Source organism: Mobula hypostoma, chromosome 17, assembly GCF_963921235.1.
Source record: "Mobula hypostoma chromosome 17, sMobHyp1.1, whole genome shotgun sequence".
NCBI classification, from domain to species: Eukaryota; Metazoa; Chordata; class Chondrichthyes; order Myliobatiformes; family Myliobatidae; genus Mobula; species Mobula hypostoma.
The window spans coordinates 7,199,328-7,213,105 of record NC_086113.1 but is presented as its reverse complement, the minus strand read 5'-3'; the positions used below and the strand labels follow the sequence as shown (position 1 = coordinate 7,213,105).

At 44.1% G+C, this 13,778-nt stretch overlaps 1 protein-coding gene across 8 annotated transcripts in view; it reads right to left on the bottom strand.

The window, feature by feature from the left end:
- Positions 1–13,778, bottom strand: part of LOC134357816 (RNA-binding motif, single-stranded-interacting protein 3) — a 1,318,209-nt gene that overhangs the window by 1,103,173 nt on the left and 201,258 nt on the right. The window contains exon 1 of one of the 8 annotated variants that reach the window (XM_063069505.1): positions 4,962–5,336. The exons of the other annotated variants lie outside the window; for them this stretch is intronic. The gene's annotated coding sequence lies outside the window, so the exon portion shown is untranslated. Of the gene's footprint in view, positions 1–4,961; positions 5,337–13,778 lie in introns of those variants that run through there. 8 annotated transcript variants of the gene reach the window in all.

Here is a 13,778-nt window from a genome sequence, read left to right as displayed (position 1 = left end):
GAAAATAAGCTAGCAATCAATATCAAAGTGGATAGAAAAAGCTTGTTAAGTATATAAATAAATAAAAGGGAAATGAGAGTGGATATAGGACTGCTAGAAAATGAGGCTGGAGAAATAGCAATGGGAGACAAGGAGATGGCAAATAAACTAAATGAGTACTTTGTATCAGTCTTCACTGTGTAAGACACTGGCAGTGTACCAGGTGTTGAAGGGTGTGAGGAAAGAGAAGTGAGTGCAGTTACTATTACAAGGGAGAAGGTGCTCAAAAAGCTGAAAGACCTAAAGATGCATAAGTCACCCAGACCAGATGAACTGCACCCTACAGTTCTGAAAGAGGTAGCAGTAGAGATAGTGGGAGGCATTAGTAATGATCTTTCAAGAGTCATTGAACTCTGGCATGGTTCAGAACACTGGAAAATTGCAAATGTCACTCCACTCTTTAAGAAAGGAGAGAAGCAGCACAAAGGAAATTATAGACCAGTTATCCTGACCTCTGTGGTTGGGAAGATGATGGAGTCAATTGTTAAGGATGAGGTTATGGAGTACTTGGAGACACAGGACAAGATAGGACAAAGTCAGCATGGTTTCCTTCAAGGAAAATCTTGCTTGACCAACCTGTTGGAATTCTTTGAAGAGAGTACAAGTAGGATTTATTTTATAAAACCCCTTTGACTCATTCTCATTATTGTTGATTGCCCATTCCATCTCCCCTCTTACCCCTTCTTTTCTCTTCACCTGCCCATCAAGTACCTCTGGTTCCCCTCTGCCTTCCCTTTCTTCCATGGTGTACCATTTTCTCCTATCAGATTCCTACTTCGTCAGCCTTTTATCTCTTCAACCTATCCCTCCTAGCTTCTCACTTCATCCTCTCTTCCCCTTGCCTCACCCACCCACCTTCCTACTCATCTGCTCTCATCTGCCAGAGTGTACTCCTTCACCTCCCCCACCCCTACCTTCTTATTCTGGTCTCTGCCCTGTTCTTTTCCAGTCTTGAAGAGTCTCAGCCTGAAATGTCTCCTCCATAGATGCTGCCTGACTTGCTCAGTTCCTCCAGCATTTTGTGAGTGTTGCTCCTGTTTCCACAGCTCCATATTTGTGCAAATCCTTTTTTTTCTGTCCTGAAAAACTCAAGTTCTGGGCCCTGTCCTCAAGGCCTTAAAAACACCACTGGTTTCAGCCATGGAACCCCAAGATTTGTACTTCTTCATCTTCCTCAACTCGTTTATAGACAACCTTCAAAACTAGAGCTGACTAAACCCTAATATCCTTTGCGCTGGTGTTAACTTGTGGGCATGCTATGTCAGCACAAAGGTGACATTGTCAAGCTTCCCCCCACAATTCCTGCTGATTTGATTTGATACCAATGGCACATTTCACCGTATATTTTGCTGTTTCAATGTACATATAACAAAGGAAGCTAATCTCTAAATCTAAGATAGGAATTTAGGAAATAGAACTCATCATCCTCAACATCATTATGTGTCGTGTTGTATGACAAGGGTGATCACAGCCTTTTCATGAACATGATTGTTCTTGGCAAATTTTTCTACTGGGCAATATCTTTACAAGACGGGTGACCCAAGCCACTATTAATACTCTTCAGAGATTGCCTGTCTGGCGTCAACGTTTGCATAATCAGGACTTGTGATGTCAGAATCAGAATCAGGTTTATTATCACCGGCATGTGACATGAAATTTGTTAACTTAGCAGCAGCAGTTCAATGCAATATATAATCTAGCAGAAAGAGAGAAAAAATAATAATAAATAAAATAAAATATAATAAATAAACAAGTAAATCAAAATAGATTATTTAAAAATTGTGCTAAAACAGAAATACTGTATATTAAAAAAAGTGAGGTAGTATCCAAAGGTCCAATGTCCATTTAGGAATCGGATGGCAGAGGGGAAGAAGCTGTTCCTGAATTGCTGAGTGTGTGCCTTCTGTATCTCCTACCTGATGGTAACCATGAGAAAAGTGCATGCCCTGGGTGCTGGAAGTCTTCAATAAAGGACTCTGCCTTTCTGAGACACCGCTTCCTAAAGATGTCCTGGATACTTTGTAGGCTAGTATCCAAGATGGAGCCAACTGGATTTGCATCTGTTGCTCATATGACCATCCACCAGCTGCCCCCATAGCTTCACATGACCCTGACTGGGGGAGCTAACCTTGCCCAAGGGTGTCTTGCAGGCTAGCGGAGGGAAGGAGTGCCTTACACATCCATTGGTGGTGATGTATCTCCACCCCACCACCCAGGAATAGAACGTGCAAATATTTCAGCTCTTGAGCCTGCTCTCTCGTTCAGTTGGTTTTGATCTTCCACCTCAGCATCTCTTCCTTGAAAGAACCCCCATAGCAATTGATTCATTTAATATCTCAAACAAGAGGAATTCTGCAGATGCTGGATATTCAAGCAACACACATCAAAGTTGACGAAGGGTCTCGGCCTGAAACGTCGACTGTACCTCTTCCTAGAGATGCTGCCTGGCCTGCTGCGTTCACCAGCAACTTTGACATTTAATATCTAATTTTTTTTCTCTCTGGTTGAGGCTCTGTGAAGTGCCTTGGGATATTTAAATGCAAATTGTTGATGATGCTGTAATTCTTAATGGCTTCATTAAGGTCTTTTATATGGAAATCGCCGCCTGTTTGAAAAGCTGCTATATTAACTCGTGCAGTTTCTGAGCTTGTGTTATTTGCAGAATTATTGTTCTGAAACTATTCCTTAAAGTAACAGACTTTCTCCAGTGATTTGCAGTAAGTGCTTCACATCGTTAATTAATGTTTCATTGTTAGACATTTTATCCTCCACTTTCAGAACCAGTCTCAATAACTGTTCTTGAATAATGAACTAACAAAAGAAATTCAATTTACAAAACAAATTAACACAGATTCTAAAAGTTATTCTATTTCAATTTAAACCCTTTGCTTCAATTATTAATGTTTCAAAATCTGCAAATTGAAAATGCATTGCAGCTGTTAGCTAATGAGCAACTCTCGACTAAACAGTACTGAAGGCCAGAAACTAAGCAGGAAGTTGGAAATCATTAGGTCAGACAGCATTTGTGGTTTAATCACCTCTCTGATGTTTTCCAGTAAGGACTTCAGTTTGTTTTTGCAGAACTCACACTGGTGCTACTTAGAATACAGAACATTACAGCGCCGTACAGGCCCTTTGGCCCACAATGTCGTGCCATCCCTTTAATGATCAAAGATCAAACCGACCTTCCTTATCACATAGCCTTCAATTTTTCTTCCAGTCATGTATCCAGCTAAGAGTCCTGAAGAAGGGTCTTGGCCCGAAATGTCGACTATCGATAGATGCTGCCCGACCTGCTGAGTTCTTCCAACATTTTGTGTGTGTTGTTAAGAGTCTCTCAGATGTCCCTAATATATCTGCCTGTACCACCTCTCCTGGCAAGGTTTTCCAGGCACCCACTAATCTCTGTGTAAAGAACCTATCTCTGACATTTATTTTACAGCCTACATCTTTTGGTGACAGTGGTGGGGTGCATGGAGTGCAATTCCCGCATTTTAACTGTGCATCTATGTACTGCATTCAACGTGAAAGAACCAATGTGAATGATCCACAATGGTGACATTCAACTCAAATTAACAATGAGTTATACTGGGACTGTTGTGTTACACCTTATTAACATAAAACACAAGGACACACAAAAATGTTTTGCATTCTGTTGAAATGAAAACATGAAATTAATCTACTCAATGATGCAATGTTACATAGCTTAAATTTTACCATAAAATATGAATAACTGATTTGATATGAATAACTGATTTGTTATGAATGGCAAGATTTATACTTCTCTATCTCCCTCGACTCATTTACTTGGTCTTAAAAAACAGTACTTTAGGAATCCTAATATGCTTTTTTGCCTTTGACTTTAAGATAGGAACATAACAGTAGTCTAGTGATTAGCATAATGCTATTACAGAGTCAGTGACCCAGGTTAAATCCCACCAATGTCTGTAAGGAGTTTGTATAATTCTCCTTGCGAATGTGTAGGCTTCCTCCCACATTCCAACAACATGTGAGTTATTTAGTCACACGGGTGTAACTGGGCAGCATGGGGTCTTTGGACCAGGAGGGCCTGTTATTGTGTTGTAGCTCTGAAATAAAATAAAACTAACCATCCTGTGGGAAGACGAATCTCAGGGTTGTATACTGCATGCTTTGATAATAAATGTAACTTGAATCTTTGAATCCATTTGGCCCTCTCAGTCTGCTCTAACATTCAATTGGTGCCAATCTTTTATCTCAGTACCTCTTCCTTGAAAGAACTCCCATATCAACTGATTTACAACCTGACCCATTCAAAAATATTTAAATCGCTGCTGGAAGGAAATTAATGCATAATTTAAATAATAAATAGTGAAGGACAAATATAAATATTGTGGAAAAATATCATGTGTTTCCTTCCGGGGGTCTGATTTCCTCCCACAGTTCAAAGATGTATCGGTTAGTAGGTTAACTGGTCATTGTAAACTGTCCTGTGATTAGGCTAATGTTAAATAGGTGGCTTACTGCAGGTGCGGCTCATTGAGCTGTAAGGGCCTGTTTTGTGCTGTATCTCTAGATAAATAAACAATAAAATATACATGACCATCATGTGACAACTCTATACAAAACCCTTGATATTGAGGTGTCTGAGAAAATTTCATTATTTCAGAATCAGGTCTAATATCACTGGCATAAGTCGTGAAATTTATTGTTATGCTACAGCAATACATGGCAAAACATAATAAAAACTATAACTAACACACACACACACACACACACACACACACACACACACACATATATATATAGTGGTGCTAGAATTTTCTTTATTTCTGTATAAATATGACCTAAAATGTGATCAGATCTTCCAGTAAGTCCTAAAACTAGATAAAGAGAACACAATTAAATACATAATACAAAAAAGAATATACTTGTTCACTTACTTATTGAGCAAGATTATCCAATATTACATGTAATTGTTGTAAAAAGTGTATGAGCCTCTGAGGTAATACAAAGGCTAATTGGAGTCAGCTGTTCCAATCAATGAGATGAGATTGGAGGTGTGGGTTGTTGAGATGCCCTGCCCTATAAAAAATACACACAAAGTCAGGTTATAGACAAAGCCTGCTCTTGTCAAAAAAGTTCTGTTTGTATATGTTGTAATGTGAGCATTATTAAAAGTAAGTTAATACTAATTCGGATAATGAGGGGTTCAACTCCGTTCTTTTTTACTTCTGATGGGCTTTGTATATAGTGTCCCTGCCATGCTGTACGGGTTGTAAAAAGCCTCTGTATATACATAACGGTTTTGAAGTTTGAGATAAAGTTGTTTCTTTGGCATGAAGTTGTCGAGTCTGCCTTCTTCAAGGTAGAAGTTACTACAGTATACACCATGCCTTGATCAAAGCAACTTTCAGAGATCCTTAGAAGAAGAATTGGAGAGATGCATGAAGCTGAAAAGGCTACAAAAGCATTTCTAAAGATCTGGGTGTTCATCAGTCCACAGTGTTACGTACCCCGTAACTGGGTTGCCAAACCAGCAGAAATGGATCACTCAGTTGGAGTCTGAATTACTGGAACTAAGAAAGTTTTATTAAAGAAATAAGCAACACAGTACTCTAATCAAAAGGATAATAAATGCAACAGTTCAGCAATGATAAACATACATGTACACAGAACTAGGATAGTAGGATCAATCAAGCTCTATCGTCGTCTAGGGGTAAATGACCAGTTTCAAAGTGACACAAAGTTCAGTTCAATTGAGTTCAGTTCAGTTCACAGTAATCACTGCCGTGCCGGTGGACGGGGGGGGGGGGGGGGGGAGGAGAGAGAGAGCGAAAGCGAATGAATATTCAAAACGGCTTCCACACAGACCTTCGATATTCCTCACAGTCAGATTTCGGGCGAGCCCTTTGTAGTGTCTTCTGAGGTCACCGACTGTGACCCCTCCGTTTCAGATACGATCGTTCCTCTGCAGTGAACCTGGCACCCAGGCAAGGGCGGACACACCAGGTTCCCGTCGATCGTACCTTTCCACCCTGTGCGTCTATGGCTTGGTCCCGCGACCAGCCTGCCAAAACTCCCACCGACTTGTGGGAGGCGCACTGCTTCCAGGGTCTCGTTACCTCGTGGTGTCATGTGTGTGTCCTGCCTTAGCGAACCTGTCCCTTTTTATTCCCCTGCTGGGGTATCGCCGCGCGTCCATCACACTTCAAACAGTTCAGGGTTCAAAAAGGGAGCCGATCTTGACAGCTCTCAGACCATGTCTCCTTCCATTAAACTCTCCCGTCTCTTCATTAACATTTCCAAATGCTGCTCCATTGTCTTCCTTATCTCTCTTTCTCCTGAAGACAGGTGGCAGATCAACTGTTGATCCCACTGGTGCCAGCACAGGACAGTTAACACCTTAATCTATGTGTAGTCTTTGTAACCCTCTTTCGTCACACCCCTCACCTTTAAGGATTTTTACCGGGGTAAAAATTACAAACATGAATACATTATTAGATACACACAAATATACATCTTCATCAGCTATTTGGCTAATACAGAGAATTTTAAGTTGTCAACACCTGACAGTCAGCAATCACATTTTCTGTTCCTTTTATATGTGTTATTAATAATCCCCTAAACCAGGCTCCAATTTAGCAAACTTCATAGTGGCCGAAAACACTGATGAATTGCGATCAGTGTAACCTCTCATTGGGTTTCGTCCCGGACCACGATAACAAGGGTTGTCCCATCCCGACTTAGTTTTCTCTCGCAAGGGCTTAGTAGGAGGGGGAGGGGTAGTAACCGCAGAGTTATTGCAAAACTTCCTATAGTACCCCACTATCTCCAAGAGCCTTCTGAGGGCCCTCTTGTCTGTCGGGGTTGGGATGTCAGAGATAGCCCGCACCTTAGCTTGCATCGCTGCCAGCTGCCCCTGTGTTACCACAATTCGCAGATAAGTGACCTTTGTGTGGCCGAACTCATTTTTTTCAAGGTTCACTATCAAGCTGGCTTCAGACAGCCGTATTACATCACCAATATACACTTTTGTGTTCGTTAGTCCTTTCGTCACTGAATTACTCATTCTATAGAGATGTTGCTCACTAGGCTGACCTAGCGTGACAAACACCACCCAACATCCCAGTTCTTTGCATCGCCTCCGGACAATCAAACACATGTGTGCGAGCCGTTTAATTACTTCTCCTAAAGAGTCGCTTTGTTCGGGGATTAAGGGAGAGACCTTATCAGCAGAGCTGGCCAAAACAATAGCCTTCTCCCATCTGGTTGATACCATACTCATCTTTTCAAAATGGTTTTTTTTCTTATCAGGGGGACCCTAGCTTAATTGATTTCCGCGCTAACGCCGACTAGGTTCGCTAGCATATCAAAAGCCTGTGACCGTCTCAGCTCGTGTCTGCAATAATCAATAACATCCTTCCTCCTGTGCAGCCAGTAACCCTCTTTCATGATTCCGCCGACTGTTTCCTTCAGCACCTCAAAATGTCCACCGAGGGGTACCTTGTGGGCCAGGTTAAAAATCTCATCCCCAGAGATTTTTGGCACCATCCCCCATTCCTCATCTGCGGTACTTGGTCTCCCTTCCTTCCTTAGCACACCCTCCTCCACACAATAGCTTACTGGCTCTCTTTTTAATCCTGCTTCAGAGAGTGCTGTTTCCTCATCTTGCTCCTGTACCTGTATAAAGTCCTTCTTTTCTACTGATAAATCTACCTTAATTTCCCCACTTCCTCCTGTTTCATTACGTTCCTTCTTTTCACTTTCTACCCCCTCCTCGTACAAGGCTGGCAGAAACGTCTCAGCTAAATTTACTCCAGCAGTCCCGGGATGAACCTGTGAGTCCGTGGGCGGGGCCTTAATGGTGGCAGGCTGACCTGTCAAGTTCACTGTCGAGAACACAATTCCCCCGGCGAGGTCATTATCGAGCAAGACTTCCACGCCTTTCATCGGTAATTCGGGCCTCACCCTGATCGTGACTAGTCCAGAGACCAAGTTGCTTTGTAGGTGTATCTGGTGCAAAGGGACTGCCTCTGTCCCTCCCCCAATACCTTTTACCTTGACCTCCCCAGTCTGGGTCTCTGAGCTAAACTCTAATACACTCTTCAATATCAATGACTGACACGCTCCCGTGTCTCTCCAGATCTGCACTGGAACTGGGTTTAACCCCTCCTTCACCGACACCAATCCGGCCGAGATAAACCTCTCGCGCCCTTCCTGAACTTTGGCAGACCTTTCCTCTCCTAGCGGTTCGTTTACCAGCTTGATACAACCAGTCAAAATCGCCGTTTTTCCTTTTCCTGTCTCCTTCTTTGGTGCAAAGCACCTGGACGCAAAGTGTCCGACTTTCCCACAATTATAATAGACGACCCCAGGAGACTTCCTACCAGACTGCTCCCGGTCTACCTTATCCTTCTCACTAGTCCCCGGCTTATTTTCTGACTTTTCTGGCGGACTCTCCCCGCCATCCTGACTACCCTTCTGGTAGCCTTTACTCGGGGCAAACTTCATTTTATGCGTCAACACGTACTCATCCGCTAACTTAGCAGTTGCGGCTAACGTGGCTGCCTCTTTCTCATCTAGGTAGCGTCTCATACCTTCAGGGACACAACCTTTAAACTGCTCAATCAGGATCAGCTGTAGCAGTCTGTCATAATCCCCATCCACCCCCTTCGAGGCACACCAACGCTCACAATATGTCTGCATCTCATGGGCAAACTCTAAATACGTGCGGTCCCACTGCTTCCTCGCATTCCGGAACCTCTGCCGGTATGCCTCCGGGACCAACTCATAAATCCTGAGGATGGCCTCTTTCACCACCTCATACCTCTGGGCATCTTCCGCGGTCAAAGCTGAGTAAGCTTGTTGGGCTTTTCCTTTCAGTACACTCTGAAGCAAAACAGCCCACTTATCCCTCGGCCAGTCCTGACTCGTAGCAACTTTTTCGAAATGGAGAAAGTACCGATCCACATCGGTATCATCAAATGGGGGAACCAGCCTAACCTCCTGGGTCGCCCTGAACCTTCCACCTTGGTTCGGCATGGGCCCCTGCTCTACCATCATCTTTAACTTCTCCAGCTCAAATTCCCTTTCCCTCTGTTTCTCCTCTCGCTCCAACTGCCTTTCTTCTCGCTCCAACTGTCTGTCCCTCTTCTCATTCTAACTGTCTCTCTTTCTCTTTCTCCTGCCGTTCTAACTGTCTCTCTCTCTCCTGCCTTTCCGTGCTCGAGTCTCAGTTTTTCAAGCTGCACCTGTACCGCGTCTCCAGCAGGTTTTTCAATAGACACCACCTCCAGCTCCCCTTGGGGAAACACACCTTTAGATACATAGTGCTCTACGATAGCTCTGTGTATCTCCTCTCTCCTCATTGTCGACTTCTCCTTAACAAGATTCAACCGTTTGGCGACAGCTGCCAATTCCGCTTTCCTGGCATCCTCTAATGCCTCCAAGGTCGGCGCCTTTAGAAATTCCTCAATCTCCATTTCTGCTGTTTGCCTTTTCTTTCTTTCGGGAATTTTAACCCAATCAATTTACTCCGTCCCAAATTTAGCGTTCAAAATCGCGGACGAGAACCCCACTTATGTTACGTACCCCGTAACTGGGTTGCCAAACCAGCAGAAATGGATCACTCAGTTGGAGTCTGGATTACTGGAACTAAGAAAGTTTTATTAAAAAAATAAGCAACACAGTACTCTAATCAAAAGGATGATAAATGCAACAGTTCAGCAATGATAAACACACATGTACACAGAACTAGGATAGTAGGATCAATCAAGCTCTATCGTCGTCTAGGGGCAAATGACCAGTTTCAAAGTGACGCAAAGTTCAGTTCAATTGAGTTCAGTTCAGTTCACAGTAATCACTGCCGTGCCAGTGGACGGGGTGGGGGGGGGGAAGGAGAGGGAGAGCAAAAGCGAATGAATATTCAAAACGGCTTCCACACAGACCTTCGATATTCCTTGCAGTCAGCTTTCGGGCGAGCCCTTTGTAATGTCTTCTGAGGTCACCGACTGTGACCCCTCCGTTTCAGATACGATCGTTCCTCTGCAGTGAACCTGGCACCCAGGCAAGGGCGGACACACCAGGTTCCCGCCGATCGTACCTTTCCACCCTGTGCGTCTATGGCTTGGTCCCGCGACCAGCCTGCCAAAACTCCCACCGACTTGTGGGAGGCGCACCGCTTCCAGGGTCTCGTTACCTCGTGGTGTCGTGTGTGTCCTGCCTTAGCGAACCTGTCCCTTTTTATCCCCCTGCTGGGGTATCGCCTGTCCATCACACTTCAAACAGTTCAGGGTTCAAAAAGGGAGCCGATCTTGACAGCTCTCAGACCATGTCTCCTTCCATTAAACTCTCCCGTCTCTTCATTAACATTTCCAAATGCTGCTCCATTGTCTTCCTTATCTCTCTTTCTCCTGAAGACAGGTGGCAGATCAACTGTTGATCCCACTGGTGCCAGCACAGGACAGTTAACATCTTAATGTATGTGTACTTTTTGTAACCCTCTTTCGTCACAACAGTAAGAGAAATGTCTACAAATTTAGGAAATTCAGCACTGTTGCTACTCTCCCTAGGAGTGGGCATCCTGCAAAGACCACATCAAGAGCACAACATGCAATGCTGAAGAAAGTGAAAAAGAATCCAAGGGAAACAGCAAAGGACTTGCAGAAATTGCTGGAACTTGCTTATGTCTCTGTTCATGTGTCTACTATAAGAAAAACACTGAGCAAGAATGGTGTTCATGGAAGGATACCGTGGAGGAAACCTCTGCTCTTTAAAAAATATTGCTGCACATCTCAAGTTTGCAAAAGACCACCTGGATGTTCTACAAATGCTTCTAGAACAATGTGGTGTGGATAGATGAGAGGAAAGTTGAACTTGCTGGCAGAAATTCACATTCCTATGTTTGGAGGACAAAAGGCACTGCACACCAACACCAAAATCAATAGACAATAGACAATAGGTGCAGGAGTAGGCCATTCAGCCCTTCCAGCCAGCACCGCCATTCACTGTGATCATGGCTGATCGTCCACAATCAGCATCCAGTTCCTGCCTTATCCCCATAACCTTTGATTCCGCTATCTTTAAGAGCTCTATCCATCTCTGTTTTGAAAGATCTGATCACATTTTGGGTCATATTTATGCAGAGATAGAGAAAATTCTATAGGGTTCACAAACTTTCTTGCACCACTATATATATGCTTTGAGACTCAAAAGACCCTGTCATCAATAACACCCAGCTGGATGTGAGATCAGGCAGGAAGTGGTCAGCCCGTGCAGCAGTTGATGAGGTAGAGTCTAGATTGAAGCACAAGGAGACAGTTGGGGCTATCCAGCTGGGCCGCCAGGGACTTGGATGGACAACCCACAAGTGGTGGTCATCTTCTACGGGTAAGGAGCGCCGTGAGCTTGTAACACAAGAAATACAAGAGGCAGAAGAGGAGAAGAGGTTAACTAAAACAGCTGGCCTGACCAAACAAGGGGCTTGGACCCGGTGGGAAAGTGTTGAACAACGACATCTATCTTGGAATGTTCTGTGGCAGATGGAACCGCTCCGCATTTCTTTTCTTTGCAGAGCAGCGTACGATCTGCTCCCAACACCTGCCAACCTCAGCACCTGGTATGAAGATAAGACAGACAGGTGTGCTGCTTGTGGCGAGAAGGGAACACTTCAACATATCTTGAGTGCACGCAGAGTCAATCTTTCCAGCGGCATGTACACTTGGAGACATAACAACGTTCTCAAAGTTGTAACAGAAGCGGTTGAGCAGAGAGTACTGCAGCACAACTTATCTCATGCCCCATGCTGCACAGAACATCGCATATCATTTGTGAAAGAAAGCTCCAAGTCAAGGGTGTACAGCACAGGCTCACGATCAAACATACTTTCTTCAGCCAATGAATGGTGTGTCAAGACCGACCTGGACGGGAAAGCCAGTTTCCCGGAGCAAATAGCTTTCACAACATTGCGTCCAGATATAATCGTATGGTCTGACACCAGTAGAGAAACGGTTATTGGTGAACTCACAGTCCCCTGGGAAGACAACATCGATGAAGCCCATGAGCGCAAGTTAACCAAGTATGCAGAATTAAGATCAGAGTGCAGAGACAGAGGATGGAAGGTCTCATGCTATCCATTCGAACTAGGCTGCCGTGGGTTTATTGCGTTCACTCTCCAGAAGTGGCTGCGTGACCTTGGCTTCACTAGAAGAGAGATCAAGTCAACCAGCAGGGCTGTAGCTGAGGCAGCAGAGAAAGGATCAGCATGGGTGTGGACCAAGTATGTCCAGAGGGGCAGATAGTCAGACAGTGTATACATATCTTGCAAACCCTTCAGTAGTTGCATAGGCACCTGAAGAGCAGACTATCTATTGGATAGAAGCAACAAACAACCCTGATAGAGGCAGATGCCAAGTTTTTAAGCTCACCAGTGGGAGGTGGTGCTTTAGCACTGCTGGCCCACCACCTCAAGGGAGTCTTGACCATAAGTGGGCCAAAACTCCTGAAGACAGGTGGCAGATGAACTGATGATCCCACTGGTGATAGCACAAGACAGTTAACATCTTAGTCCACGTGTATTTTGTAACTCTATAAAATAGTTAAATTAAGTAGCGCAAAAAAGTGTGGGGTAATGTTCATGGGTTCAATATCCATTCAGAAATTGGATGGCTGAGAGGAAGGAGCTGTCCCAGAACCATTGAGTGTGTACCTTCAGGCTCCTTAAGTCTATATCATAAATGATTTGTTGTCTTCTTAAGCAATATCTTGGGATTAAAGATGATCTGCATCTACTCTAGTTTTGCAGCTTGTGAGATGGCTAATGAAACCAATGTAAAAAAAATTGAGTTGGTGCAGGAGATGTCTGACGAAACAAGCTGGTGGGTAGTTTTGTGAGGTGATGTGCTCCTATCAAGTTTAAGTTTATTGACATTCCAACTGTATACGTGTTTACCACGAAACAAAACACCACCCCTCCAGACCAAGGTGCACAACACATCTAGCTCACCCATAACACACAAAGTGATAGTGTCACAAATAAATCAATAATAAAAATATATTCCAGAAGATTGACATTTAGCAGAAGATGCATCTACAACACATCAAAAAGTAAACAGCATTACGCTACTGGCACTTCATACTGTGCGTGATGAGACTGGGGTGGGGGCAGGGAGTTCAATAGTCTCACAACCTCAAGAAGCAGCTGGTTCCAGTCCTAACAGTCCTTGTCCTAATGCTATGGTACTTCCTGCCCGATGGTAGAGGGTCAAATATGTTGTGGGACAGATGAGGAGAAACCCTTAACAATATTAAGGGCCCTGTGTGTGCAGCAGTCCCGATAAGTATCTCAGATGGGTGGAAGAGAGACCCCAATGATCCTGTAGGGGCATGCAGTCAGATGCCTTTCAATTCCCATACCAGACAGTATACAGCTGGACAGGACAGTCTCAATGGTGCCCCTGTAAAAATTGGTTAGCGTGTTAGATGGGGCGGGGTAGGAAGTCTCACTTGCCTCAGTCTCCTCAAGAAGTGGAGACATTGCTGTGCTCTCTTGGTGGTGTTTAGGGACCAGATGAGATCGTTTGTTATATGCACTTCCAGAAACTCTCCCCAAAGAGGAGCAGTTTATGTGCAGTGAGGAATGGTCAGCCTGCACCTTCCTAAAGGTCACAATCATCTCTTCAGTCTAATCTATGCTGAGACTCAAGTTGTGCTCGCAACTTTCTACCAGCCGCTATACCTCCTCTCTGTTAACAAGGCCA